The sequence below is a fragment of the Gambusia affinis genome, linkage group LG18, assembly GCF_019740435.1.
Source record: "Gambusia affinis linkage group LG18, SWU_Gaff_1.0, whole genome shotgun sequence".
Classification (NCBI taxonomy): Eukaryota; Metazoa; Chordata; class Actinopteri; order Cyprinodontiformes; family Poeciliidae; genus Gambusia; species Gambusia affinis.
The window spans coordinates 4,198,448-4,212,408 of NC_057885.1; the positions used below are offsets into that span (position 1 = coordinate 4,198,448).

General features: G+C 39.3%; 1 long non-coding RNA gene across 1 annotated transcript in view; it reads left to right on the forward strand.

Moving 5' to 3' along the window:
* LOC122820518 overlaps nt 1-13,961 on the forward strand; it is a 94,632-nt gene that overhangs the window by 61,441 nt on the left and 19,230 nt on the right. Inside the window, exon 4 of the long non-coding RNA XR_006368809.1 lies at nt 5,311-5,366. This is a non-coding gene — a long non-coding RNA (uncharacterized LOC122820518). The remainder of the gene's footprint in view (nt 1-5,310; nt 5,367-13,961) is intronic.

Consider the following 13,961-nt stretch of genomic DNA (forward strand, 5'->3'; position numbering starts at 1 on the left):
GAATAACTGAAGTCAGTTGCTTCCCATTTGCAACTTGAGCAAATGGGATGAGATGTTTATGGATAAATCATGTTTCAGGCTGAACTCTTCACTGACATTAGATTGTAAACATGGTTTTCACAACATTTTAGTTGGATAACAGCCCCCACTTTGATCTTTTTTCTTTTTTTTTTTTTTTTGCTGCCTGGCCCAGACAAAATCATTTTTTTACTTTCCCCAAAGGAAAAGTTGGTCCATTGTTTTACAGAGCCACAGACAGGGCTTCACAAAGAACTGGTACCCAGAGTCCCCCGGGCCAATTTTAATTGAACAGACATAGAAAAAACATTACCTTCCATTAACTAAAGTGAAACTGTGTTTGGAATGTGAAAAATGGAAAGATGCCTAACAACAACCGATGTCTATGTGCAGATCAAAGGCTCTTTCAGATGATCAAATTGGCCGATTTTATCACGGACTTAGACGGAACTGAAACGAAAATGGCCAATCATGTCGATGGGAGACATCTTAAAAGAAAACTGGGCAAATAGGCTTACCAAGCCTGACTTTAAATGTCTTTGATAAGACCAAATTTGGATTGGATTTGTGGATTTAAAAAGTGCAAGCAGTTGCCATAGAACGATGTACAAGGATGTCTAGTGTTAGGAGGACAGTTAGCTTTGATATAAACATAAACCCACTTTAGTGACAAGCTCACATCCATAGGATGTCAGAGAACTACCAGTCTACATTTTGAAGATCAAAACAATTAATCCTCCCTGAAACTCTTCAGCATCAGAGTAAGACCACATAAACTCTTGGGTGGTTTACGAACAACAGGGGGAGTGCAAGTATTGGAGAACAATGCAGTTTTGATAAGAAATTAGGATCTTGATGAACAGTTTAAAATAACTCGTCTGCAGAGAAAAAAATTCTGACATAAAGGAAATGTGAAATGCCATTCATGGCAACACTGAACCTGTCCAGAGTGTACTCCACCTTTCACCCAATGACCTCGTGAAGTCAACCTGTGACTTTGCAAAGATAAGCAGGTAAAGAAAATGGATGGATGTATGGTGAACTTAATATGTCTTTAGGTATGGGATCATTGCTGGTTTGGCAACTTGATGGTCAAGCTGTAGCCGATCCACCATCCATCTTAATATGTTTGATAATGCTACCCTGTGTGGACCCTGGCCAGGAAATCACCAACTAATCCAGGTTTCATGTATTAATGTGCAGCTTAATTCAAACTCCCGCACCTCAGTCCATAACCCTACATGGATCTGTAACTTCTAGGGCCTGTATACCCATCGTAACTCAGTGACATGCAGTCCGCCGAGGGATTACACTTGACCTGCACATGCTGACCTTCCCCTGTCTGTCAAACATATTTAATGAATGTGTGTGACAGATTTAAACTTTCTGATCAGCCATGAATGCGCCGTGTTATTGTGAAGGGTGACACAGAAAGCACAATGCTGCACTTTTTGAGTCTTATAGGTCTAACGGACAACATGTTCTTCTTCTACACACTGGAAAGACTGAAATAAATCTGAAAAACCAATAAATGTTTCACTTAAGTTAAAAACAAAATGTAGGCTTAAATGTTTTGTTTTAGTTTTTACATTTGTACACTGCAGAGGAGTCAGTGCCTCACTAGTCAAGAGTTTCACCACACGTCACAGGCTTCCCTCCACCTCTTTGATGTGCGTTGTGACCTGTATGTCCTCCAAAGACGACTGAGGCTTTGTTCACACTGTCTGGAATCTGACGGAATCTGTGGATGTTGATTGATTTAAAGGTTCCTTGTTTTGACGGCGCCTCTGTGACACCTTTAATCCACTGTAGTTTTCATGCCAGGCCACTAGATGGCGGTGCGATTTTAGCATGCCATTGAACCCTTACGGATTTCTCAAACATGCATGAAAGAATCAGAACACTCAAGATGTGTTTTTTGACCAGTGACGTAGAGGTTAAAAAAGTCGATTTTTCCAAACACCTCCACCTTTAACACAAGTTTATGACAGCTGGGTGGCCTTAGTGTCTCATTTTCAAGAATTTCCCCTTTTTTATATTTCTACCACCTCATATGCACAGATAAGTTTAACCTCCAGACTGTTGATTACTTTTGCTTTTTAGATTGAGCAAAGCATTCCAAATACGACTAGTACATCTTGGGGTGAATTTTAAAAAATACATTTTAATAATGATAATAAAAAAAAAAGGATACATTCTTATTCTGTATTTTTTGAGTATTGCTTAAAAGTGACAGGCGGTTGGACATGAAGGGCGAGAAAAACTGAAATGAACTACTAGCTGCCGTACCAACTTTTAATGAGTTGAGTGCGGCGTGGTCCTTTCGTCCACTCACCGCCGTGGGGTTTCTTTAGCCCATCAGCGAGGCACAGAAAGATTTGTGGCATGATGAAGCAAAATCAATGCATTTCTCATCTATTCTTTGAATTCCATGCTGTACGTCCCACAAGAAATAACACTGTGCAGTCGCATTCATTATTTTCTGACTACAGGAATGGCTGCAATTGTCCCTACCAACAGTCCAGCTCAGTCAATTCAGCCACTCGTTACACGTCCAGGATTCGAATCGCTCGTTTTCGGTCTTCTGTTACATTTGATTACAGGGGAGCCGCTTATTCACAAAGCTGCTCACCACTTATCTGAGAGTGCAGACTTAAAAAAAAAAAACCAGAAGCACTCGTCAAGTGTTTTGCCTTTTTTTTTTTTTTTTCTAAAGCCAGACAAGAAAACGCATCGGAAACATTGGTTTTATTAGATAACCACAGAGTCTGGAGCGCTCAGTTAAAGCCGCATTGTGTTGTCTCTTTTCAGTTTCTTGTCATGTTAAAACGAGGTCAGTAAAACCCTGGAAACATCAACACAAACAAAACAACGTGGTATTTAAAATGTGAACTTGTTCCAAATGTCCCAAGACAACAAAACAAAACAAACAAACTTGAATTTGTTTCGTTTCTGGGTGCTACGTAGCCAACATCGTCTGTGTGATACATCAATCCCCAGTAGGTATGTGTGTGGGAGGGCGGGGGAGGAGAGCATTGGTCATTTGTGCAATTTAAGAGGACGCCCAACAAATCCCATGAGGTGAAACGGGATCCGGCGTTCGGCTTGTTGCGGTGTGTATGTGTGTCCATGTTCTGGCGGCTCCTCCCTGTTCGCCGCCTAATGTGCTGCCATCAGGGCTTTTACAGCCTGGATCTCTTACCCGCGTCCTTCAGGAGCCACTCAGACGTGTGACCTTCGGCACCACGGCTGCCTTGGGGTCCCGGCTATCCTTTCGAATTCATTTACCTCTGTGTCTGTGTACTGTTGCACCATTATCACTGGTTCACTTGTCCTCAAAAAGATTACGTAATGAGGAAAGCCCTGAGAGACCATTGTTGGCCTGGGTTACGGGTTGTACAGAATAAATAATCCATGGATCAGGTTTTTTTTTTTTTTTATTGATTATGCTATAGAAATTTTAAGGACAAATAAAACATGGTTTACATGTCGCTATATTGATTCTGTAAACACTTCCAGCATTAAAGGGAGGACAGGAACACGTTTTATTTTCTTTACTCTCAGCTGGTTTTCTGTGAGACTGCAACATTTTGTTGCAATTCACTTGTTTATTCGCCACCAGTGACTGGAGTCTTGCACACCATCACGTTTTAAAAATAATTTTTACACCACTGTTAGACAGTATAGGTCTTCTCTGGGGTTTTTACATCACAGGGTGCGAAAGCAAAGTGAAAATTTGGCAAAAAACCCAAAACAAACAGGGAAGGCCTAGAAATCCTGTTTGTTGACCATCACTTTGTTTTGATTGATCACATCAACAACATACATTTAAGTGTTTTAATATGAAAAAAAAAACAGGAAAGGAAACTGTGTGCTCTTTTTGTCTGAATACCTTGATTCATACTCTTGCATTAAAAAAAACTAACATTTTTTTGGTGAGGTAATAGATACACTTTGATCTCTTCATCAAAGCAAAGATCATTCTGATCTATTTTCTTTATTGCTGGAGTTATTTATGCATGAACATGAATCATACAATGCAAGATCAAGAATAGATTTGACATATTTATCATTTCAAATGGATGGTTTTCATGCTGTACTTTATGTAATATGCTGTGGGTTGTTATGCCAGTTTACGGTTAGTTTTAGTCAAGAAAAGGACTAGATCAAGAAAACAATCACAGAAACACGGAACATCCATGGAGGACATTTTCTTTGTTACTTTAGGAACAAATCTGCATTAAAGTACTGTATATCTCAACACATTTTTCACGGTTTGTTCCAAATATTTTCAGACAAACAAGCTACTTTTTTGGGGTTAATAATTGAAGACTACTCTGTTAGGTTTAAAGCTGTGAGTCTTTAATTGATGCACCACCATAACGATGAGGTTGCAAGAGGCCCTTGAAAGGTCACACACACCTCATGCAGTTTGTCCACTATGCAGCCCATAATCAGCTGCTTTCACAGCACAATTTTGAGCTCTACATAAAGTGGGAATTTATCATAATTGATCGGAAACTACAACCATAGGTGACAGAATTTGATGTTTGACAGAATGTGGTCCAGGTTTTGACAGCAGCTTCATTGTTTTTCTCTCTTTTGGACCACAGAATCCTTGAGCAGACATTGTTCAGGCAAAGACCGCCTCGGTTCTGTCTAAAATGTTGAGTGGTCTCTTTGGATAGGATCCAGTAACCTACAGATACCAACAACATGGCTTCAGAGATTACATCAGGGGGTCTGCAACTCCAAACCAGGAGCGCCGCTGTCCTGCAGCCTCTGGATGGACCAACATACCCAAATCAGAAGGCTGAAATACTTCCTTAGCATTTCAGCAAGTCTTGAAAAGGCCTGGTCATTAACCATTCGAGTATTGATCCCTCCTTAAGTTGCAGGACGGTAACTCGAGTACTAGAGTTGTAGAGCCTGTAAAGGTTCTCATCTAGAAACTGTCTATCTGATGGATTGATGTTGTGGCCCCTTACTAGGAGCCACTGTGGTGACCTTATCTTGATTTGCCAACAGTGTAACAGCGGAATGGGGTTTGGTCTTTGGGGTTAAGAATTTCATCAACATGTCTATTAAAGATTAGAACAAACTTTCTTCTCATTTGCTTGTTTTATGAACATGTACTCATGTTACAGACTAGCATGGAGAGATTAACATACTTTATCATTTTTTTAATGTGATTCAGAGGTTTTGTTTATGTTGTCTGACAGTTGGGGGACTTGAACTGAACACTGTTTAGAACTGATTAATGGATATAAATGTTTGTTTACTCCGTTTCAGGTTTCTATCAGGGGGAAGGGACCGTTGGACCTACCAGGAGATTGGGTTTGCCCTGGGTGAGTCATCACTCCATAACGGAGCCAACACTCAAAACAAACTGATAGCACCGTCCTCAGGTCAGATGACCCAATCAGTCCAGCAAAAAGAAATAAAGTGAACATGAAAAAACAGAAGCCTTGGAGCAGAGAACACACCAGCACCACATAGAAAGATTTATTTCTTCTTCTGTGACATCGTCGTTCAGTATTGTCCTGGTATTGTGATGAAGATTCGGTCCACAGATTGAGGTTTGAGGTTTGGAAAAGACAATTAGCATCGCAAACAAAATCGAAGTTAATGTTTCTTTTAAAATACGATCCATTGAGCTTTCTCTTTGGTTTAATTGATTGGTTTTCCAATTCGTCCTCTGCTCCTTTACAAAAGGACTAAGGTGTTTTTTTCTCTCTCTTTTTTTTTTGTAAATCAGACTGACCTCACACTATTGGGCTCAACAGAGATCGTGCTGCCTTCATGACTGTACAATGTGAGGCGGCTACATCTCACACTTATCAAGCAAACTTACCCAGAATTCTCTATGGCTCTTCTCGTTTCCTTGAAGGATTATTTGTTTTCTTAATGACTCCTTCACATTGTCTTTAACATAGATATTACTGCACTGCACACAATGGCTGCATTTCTTTTTAAACGGAACTGACTGTAAATCGTTTGAAAGTCCAGAATTCAAAGGAACATTCTAGGAAAATTATCTCATATTTTCAAATTTGTTTAAAAAAAAAACACACAAAAAACATAATTACATCTCGTCCACTCATTCCGCATTTATTTATAAAAACGGTAAAGAAAATGCAGCAGCCAGTTAGTCAACGTAAACTTCCAGAGAGTAAATGCATCTTAGATTATCAAACAGATTGAGGAAAGCAATTTCCATAAAAATACCAATAAAATGCAACCTTTCAGTTATTCATTGACAGGTGACTTCTAATCAGTGATGTAAGTCAACGTTCAACATTTTTTCCAGTCAAATATATAAAAAAAAAACATTCAGAAATGTAGAATGTCTCTCCATGTGCTGTATGAAAGCTGCCTGGTGATGTTCATAATCCCAACGGCTTAATCCGCTAGGTTTTTACCTGACCACATGACCTGTGATAGAACAGTTAATGTAGTCGTTTTAAAAAGTGGTTTAAAGTCGAGAACCAGAGCGGAGACGACTTTAACACAAAACAGCGAAGCAAACTGTGGGTTTTGCAAACTATTTGACCTCAGCGTAGAATGGCAGCAGATAAATTCCCAGCTTCTGGCCCTGCTCTCCAGCCAGCTCCAGCAGCGTGTGAGGAGAATTTCATCATCTCGACTGGCCCGCCGGCTTCTGTCAGAACTCTCTGCAGACATCTGCAACAAGCAGCAGATAAAGGAAATGGTGCCTCAGATTACCAGCAGATGAACAAAAAAACCAAACAAAGACACAGTTTGCTCGCTTCCACAGGCTTGGGACCCGAATAATGACTCTTGTTTATAGGGAATTGTGTGCGTTGCCAAATGAGTTGTTTGGATAATTTGTCTGAGGAACACCCTCAGGACAGAAAAACTGCTCTAATAACCTCGTGGGAAAGCCCTTTGTTCTTCAGCTGCAGTTCTTCCTCTTCTTCTCTTTGGAGAGGATATTTTACAAACCGCTGCGTTATCGGCCCTGATAAGGTTGGCTGTCACATCCATAAATCTCTCAGTGGAACTCTGTGGTTTACCCACAGCCAAAATTAACATCATTTTATACAATAATGAGACGTGAAATATTTATGTCACAATTAAGGCTCAAATAAAAACACTAACATTTTATGAACGTGTTACATTTAAAAGCCTAAATACTTTATTGGCGGAATACTTTAATGTTAAATTGTTAAAACTATTTTTTTTTTTGGTTCATAATTTCATTGTACTGTGCTTTATAAACTGATTTTTACCAAAGTCAATCCCATTGACACAGAAGACATTGGGCTACACCTGATTGGCTGCATGTTAACCAATCAGACGTCAGAGTCCATTTATTAGAGTTAAAATTATTACATAACAAAGAACCAAACAGATGAAATACTGAAATAAATGCTGAAAAAGTGATTCATAATACACAGTGGGCGATATGGGCAATTGCCCAGGGCGGCATCAAAATGGTGGACCACCCAAAAACTAGATTATTATAAATGATTATTATAAACAGATTTGTAAACTTGTATGCATGTGTAATGCAGTAAGGTTCCTTTAGTTGCTGTTGATTTCTGGGAGATTATATGACCTGCTTTCTGCTACAAAATAACAAAAAATCTGATAATTTCTTGCATTTTAATTGGTTGGAGTGCAGAAAAAGGAGGGGCTTGCCTAGGGTGCCAATCCAGCAAGAACCACAACTGTGTGCATATTTATATGTCAAGGTTTTAAAGTTAGGCAAGAGAGTAATTAATCTGAATTGACCGACAGCACTAATAAAAACATCAATATCTGGACGGCAGAACTTACAGTCAGACTTGACAAGAAAATCTAACAGACTATTTCACACAATAAGGAAATGTATCAGTTCCACAGGTTATGGTTGCAAATCTTCAAAGCAGACGGTTAAGCGTACGTCTCTACATTTGACCTCTGAGCAAAAGGAAGAACGATTCTTCAGAAGGACGTTCCTCTGTCCTCCACCCGACATGGGTGGGTTCAGGAAGCGCTGTAGGGGTCAAGGTTAGAGAGATGAAACACACAAACACACACCCACCCACACCAGGCCTCAATGATTAAAAGTCCAGTTCCAGTGACCATGAGTGTCCGTTTCTGCTGCACCAAAACCTTCCAGCCGCTGCGGTCCGGTAGAGTGTGAACCCTTCTCGCCCGGTTCGAGGGGAGGCATCCAGCCCGCCATCCCCCACTGATGGATGAGGAACATTACGGCTCTTGGGGACAGGTGCCACAGACGATTAAAGGCCCCGGCCAGTGGCTCGGAAAAGAATGGAAGTGGAGAGAGGAAGGAAAAGGGAAACTGTTGCTGCAGAACGAGTAAACACAAACCCTGCAGGGAAAGCAGATGTGAAACGAGCGGCGAGGCGGAGGGGAGGGAGCGGGAGCTGCAGGTAGAGAGGAGACAGATGGCGAGAGTTCTTCTTGGCTTTTTGTTGCTGTGTTTTTTTCTTCTTCTTCTTTCTGCATTTAGATTCTAACTGTGATACAACGCAACTGCTGGTGTAACAAAAACACAGATCACACAATGTGACTGTCTTTTGAAGAGGTGCAGAAACACTTTGCTTTCAGCCATATTAAGTTTTTGGCAACTTCTGCAATCTAAAATTAATTAATAGAAGAATACGCTTTTTTTCTTTTTTTTTTCCACATGGACTCACATTACAGCCACAAGTGTTAGAATTTTAGTCAGTATTTTTTATGAATGACCCAAATAAAATTGCATATTATTGAGAAATAGAAAAAAAACTGAGACAGGTTGGGGTTTTTTGGGGGGGTGGCGGGGTTTGGAAAAAGCATAGCATTTCTCCAGTCAGACAGTAATAATCTAGTAATTAGATACAGGCATCCACCTATGTCTAAATTAATCTCAGTAATATTTTTCGATAAAAAATTTTGCTGCCAAGTTGAGGTGGTTTTTATTGATTGTATCGAAATTGATTTATTTTTGAAAAACTGGCAAGAAAACACTTTTTCCTCGTCAATCGACACATGATCAACAACTGGCTGTTGCCTCCGGTGCAAACCATGAAGAGGAAGACGACAGGAAGTAGATGGAGGATGATGGTGTTTTCTGTCCCGTGATCAAACTTAATCCCGTCTGATTTTAAACGCATTTCTTATTTAGTGGAAACATGGTGATTGCGCAATTGTATGTTGTTTTTTTTTTACTTTAGCAGAATATTGACAAAGTTTTGGAATCGCAGCTGCTGACTGGGGCAGGCTGTGTGGAAAGGTTCTGTGAACACTTTCAAAATGCACTAACAATATTTAGTGTACAGCTCTAACAACTATTGCATTGCCTCCTCTATATCCACTTTTCTGTTAGCTGTACTTTAACCACTTTGTGATATACTCTGTTCACTGAGTTAGATGCAATCATTTCAAGGGTCTAATGGCGCCCTAACAGTAAGGTGAATAGTTTGCTATTACATTAAGAATAACGACGTTCGTCCCCTGATGACCGCAAATCCAAACAACCTGAGTTTTATTTGACGTGAGGTAAATAAGAGTGGAATCAAGCAGCATTTACTTTGTCACTTCGCCCAAGGGAGCCTCCACTGCCAAACAACAATCGCAGAACTAAAAAGGAGGCTTGCTGCGAAGGTAAACTTGACAAAAATAATCAGCGCGCCGCTCATTTCCATTATCATTTCTGATCATGAAGAATGTTCCGGGGGCGCTCTGGTGAAAGGGAGGCGATAGCGATGGAGGAATCAGCATTCTACCGGGAGCGCCCACTCTTTCCCAAGTTGAACAAACCGAGTGTGGAATTGAATCTCCGCAAAACCAAGACGGGGAATAATGGGCTCTGGGTTAGAGGATGGAGCTATACTTTAGGTTTCATCTGCAGAGGAAAACGTACTGCCATCAACGTGGGAGAAAAGGGATCGGAGCAGGGAGCAATGTCTGTCTCTGCCTCACCAGTGATTATCTGGAAATTGCCTTGACATTCAGCTATAATTTTCTTTGTAATGACTGGAAATAGCTGGGGATGAATCCTCCCAGATTGCTATGTTATCAAAAATTGTGTCTGTGAAAAACAACGTTTTCACATTTGCAAACAGTGCGGGCCCTATCTCTTCATCAAACTGCCCCGCCGTCCTCCACTTCCATCCACACTACTCTTGAAGCCTTCACGTTTTTTTTTGTGGGGGGGGTTTTATCCGCTTCAGAAAGACCCAATCCATCAGTGTTTACTGCTACAATGTTTAATGTTTGCTCATCTGCTTACCCATAATCCCTCTGCACACATCCCGTCTCCTCCTTGGCCTCTCTATTAGCTCTGTGTCGTCATCGGCGGATTAACTCTCCTGAACTTCTGAAGGATGATACAGAGCTCCGTTTACCAGTCATTGCCACCACAATGTTCCTTTTATGACAACGGAGAATGAGCTGCATAGTGCAAAGTTCTACCAACTCGTGTTTTTGGAGTGAAATATGTATAAGTGAGATCCAAGATGTCAACATACATCCAGGCTGAACATGGTGTGAAAGTTTAGTCAGCAGAAGTGTAGTCTTCTGGTCATCTAATTCCTCGTTCAAACGGCAAGAGTTTGAAATTCTCTACTCATTTTCATAACCGTCTGTCTTGACACATGATGATAAAAAAGTCTGAGATGTGACAGGTTCGGTTCGACAGGGTGTGACGTCGAGCCGCACGGCAAATACAACACAATACATACAAATAGAGGTCGCTCAAGAACAGTCAGACGGGAAATCTCGCAAAATCTCTTGAGATCAAACGTGAGTTCAGAGTAAACAAACATGGCCGACGAGGAATCGTCAACGGCGACAGTTTGGGGAATGTTTTAAACAGAAAAAAAAAACAAAAAAAACTAAGCAAGACAAAAAGACGTTCTGTATTTAGGATTCCTCACCGTGTCTTCAAGTGAAGACTGAGACATTTATTCTCCTCCACTTTTTTTCCCATGGAAATATTTATTGAATTATTTCTGTTTCTCCTGAAATCCACAATCAGATCCTTTACAGTTACTGTGCAATTTTTATTAAAATTAAATTGTAAAAAGTGAAATAATAAGAACTATATTACCTTGTGTGTTTTTCTATTATAATAACAATCAATAAAACCAACAAGGTCTATAGAACATTTCAGCAACAAAGCAGTTCAAAGTGCTTTACATCATGAAAACACTAAAATATAAAGTCATAGAATAATAAGACACTTCATATATATTTAAATATATAAAAGGAAGGAGTTAAAAAGTTTTTACAAATTTTGTGAAAGTTAATAAAATAGGACATTTCTGGTGAGAAAAAATGTCTCTCCATGTTAAAATAGCTAAAATGAGTTTTTTAACAGATAATCCATTAAACCTGGTTTTGAGGTTCAAACACATCATTTTATTTTCTAATGCTTAAATAAATTGGACAATATATTGATATGAACATCCCTAACTGTACAACTGAATATTTAAAGGGGCGGTCTGTGTCTGTTTTGAAATACATTAACTAGAAAGCTTGACAGTAAACACAGATTCTTTAAAATACATGTTAATATTAATAAGACACTTATTGTATTAACTCATATAAAGGAGGGAGGCATTTTCAAGAAACACTTTGATATTAGGACCATGTTAAATTTCAAAAGAATCCCATTACTAGCATTAATAAACTGATTTATCCTACAGTAATTACAGATTCTTTAACGCAGTTTGCAACTCATGAAACTAAAATCTTTTACTTAGAAAAATCTCGTTAGCTGGTTGTGTTATGACACCCCTAGTCACAATGGATAACAGTGAGAACCAATAGGAATGGCTGTTGTTGCACAGTCACGCCGCTTTGAAGCTAACGTTTTCATCTGCTCGAGTTAACGACCCAAACCGTTTCACTTAGCAGAACTAAAGCTGAAGTTTCTCCTACTACTTATTCTCTTCCAGCACAAATAAGAGCTTAAAATAAACTTTAGGTGCTTGTTCATTTAAAACCTATGCATTCCACCTAATTATAATGAAAGCCCTGTTCCTCCTGCTTTAGTCCATGTCTGATAGGTTGTCATGTGGGTTTCTGCTGCCTCTTGAAAGTGTCCCTTTATCAGTGAATCCATGCAGATAGCGCTCAGAACCTCTCGGCAGCTTATCTCGGTTAGACTGTTAATTAGCATGAAGCCCGGCAATTACACTCAAATATCGAGAGCAACAAAGACACAAAAGATGGCCCCCATGCCTACCCCCTTCCGCACCCCGCTGCACTCCGGCCGTAAAGCAAGACCGGCTCCCACAAATGACAGGAAAGCAGAGAGGAGTGGGGAGAAGGAAGAGAGGACTTTTAAGCAACGCAAAGGCGAAACTTGGATAAGACTCTGCCGTCGTTTTTAATTGGTTTCTCTCTCCTGAGAGGAGCTCCAAATCTGTGAGGGTTTTAAAGATGTTCAAACTTCTGCTGTACATGCATCTTCATTTGCAGTGTTTATATATATAGTAAGAGTCAGAATGTGTGCAGGTAAATGGCTGTAATTGTTCACATGCAACTATGGAGCGCTGTTTGTAAAGTCAGACAGTCTGAAAATCAGCAGTAATAACGGATCACTTAGCCTGTCATGGAGAAATAAAGTGGGGGAATCATTTTTCTAAGGCTTAGTTTCAACATCTTATCGTTTATAAATGTTACAGTTGATTAGTAAGCTAAACATTTAGTTTACCAGCTAAATATTTATCTCCAAACCAAGTAAAACTGAGCTAACTATTTAATTTGAAGCTAAATATAACTAAATATGTAATTCTGAGCTAGCTAGGTAGCTCAGCCTTTTAGCTAGCTAAAAACGTAGCTAAATTTATCTAGATATTAGCTAAATATTTAGAGCTAATTATGTAAGTGGTTAGCTACATTTTAGCTTTCAAATAAAAAAATAAACAATTAGTGTTGAATTACATATTAGGGATACTATGAAAATATTTAGATTGAACCTAAGTATTTAGCTTGCTACACAGCGCCTCCATGTGTGCAAATATTTAGCTTTGTAGCTAAATATTTAATTAACTTGAAATTGTGCCTTTTATAAATGAATGAATAATATGGTGAACATCTGACCAGCTGACAAATGGACCCCCATATGTTTCATGTACGTCAGGCTAAACAACCCAAATTATTGCTGATATATTTTGACTGTGTAGCTTTACAAACAGCACCCCATGTTCAAGCTAGCATAGATCAACCTCTAAAACCAGAGATCTGGATCTTTCCATTGCTCATGTTTTTTATCTGAAAGGTTATACTCATTTAAAAACTTCAAGAGTGCTCACACTGCTTTATCCCAGCTACAAACAAATATCCTTCTAGACCTTGATAATCTGCTCATGTTACTCTAAACCCGTACTGATTGTTTTTCAAGTTTTCTTCTGAGAGCAAAGTTGTGAAGGTCACTGGTAGGATGTTATAAAAACATTCAGATCTAAATCTCTGACAGCGACACACTGTAATTAAAGCTGTCTGTTTCATTTGAGGACTTTTCAGCATGATGTGGATAAAAAGGAAAAAAAAACATCAGTCAGAGGTAGTTCACGCAAAATGTTACATCACATTTAAACGAATGAAAACTTATTGTACTTTAATGACAACCAGCTGAAGAAAGCGACTTCCATTTCTCAAATTAGGTCTGTTGGTTGTAAATACGGTTGACTGATTATGCTTTGACAAAAACATAAATAATCTACAGCGTGTGTTTGAAAAGAAGCCAGACGATAAAAAAATCAAAGTTCCATAGCAGCTGAACTGAGCCGTATTTGTCTGTGTTATCAAATAGATAACTTGAGAACTTTAAAAAAAAAAAATGTAAATGCGAATGTGGCTTTTGAGGCTTATACAAACACCGAAGCATCTGCTGGAACCCAGAGTAAAAGGTGTGTGGAAAGCCTCCAGCATGTAGTGGAAAATGTAGTGAAAGCCAACCTTCGTACAGTATATTATTATGA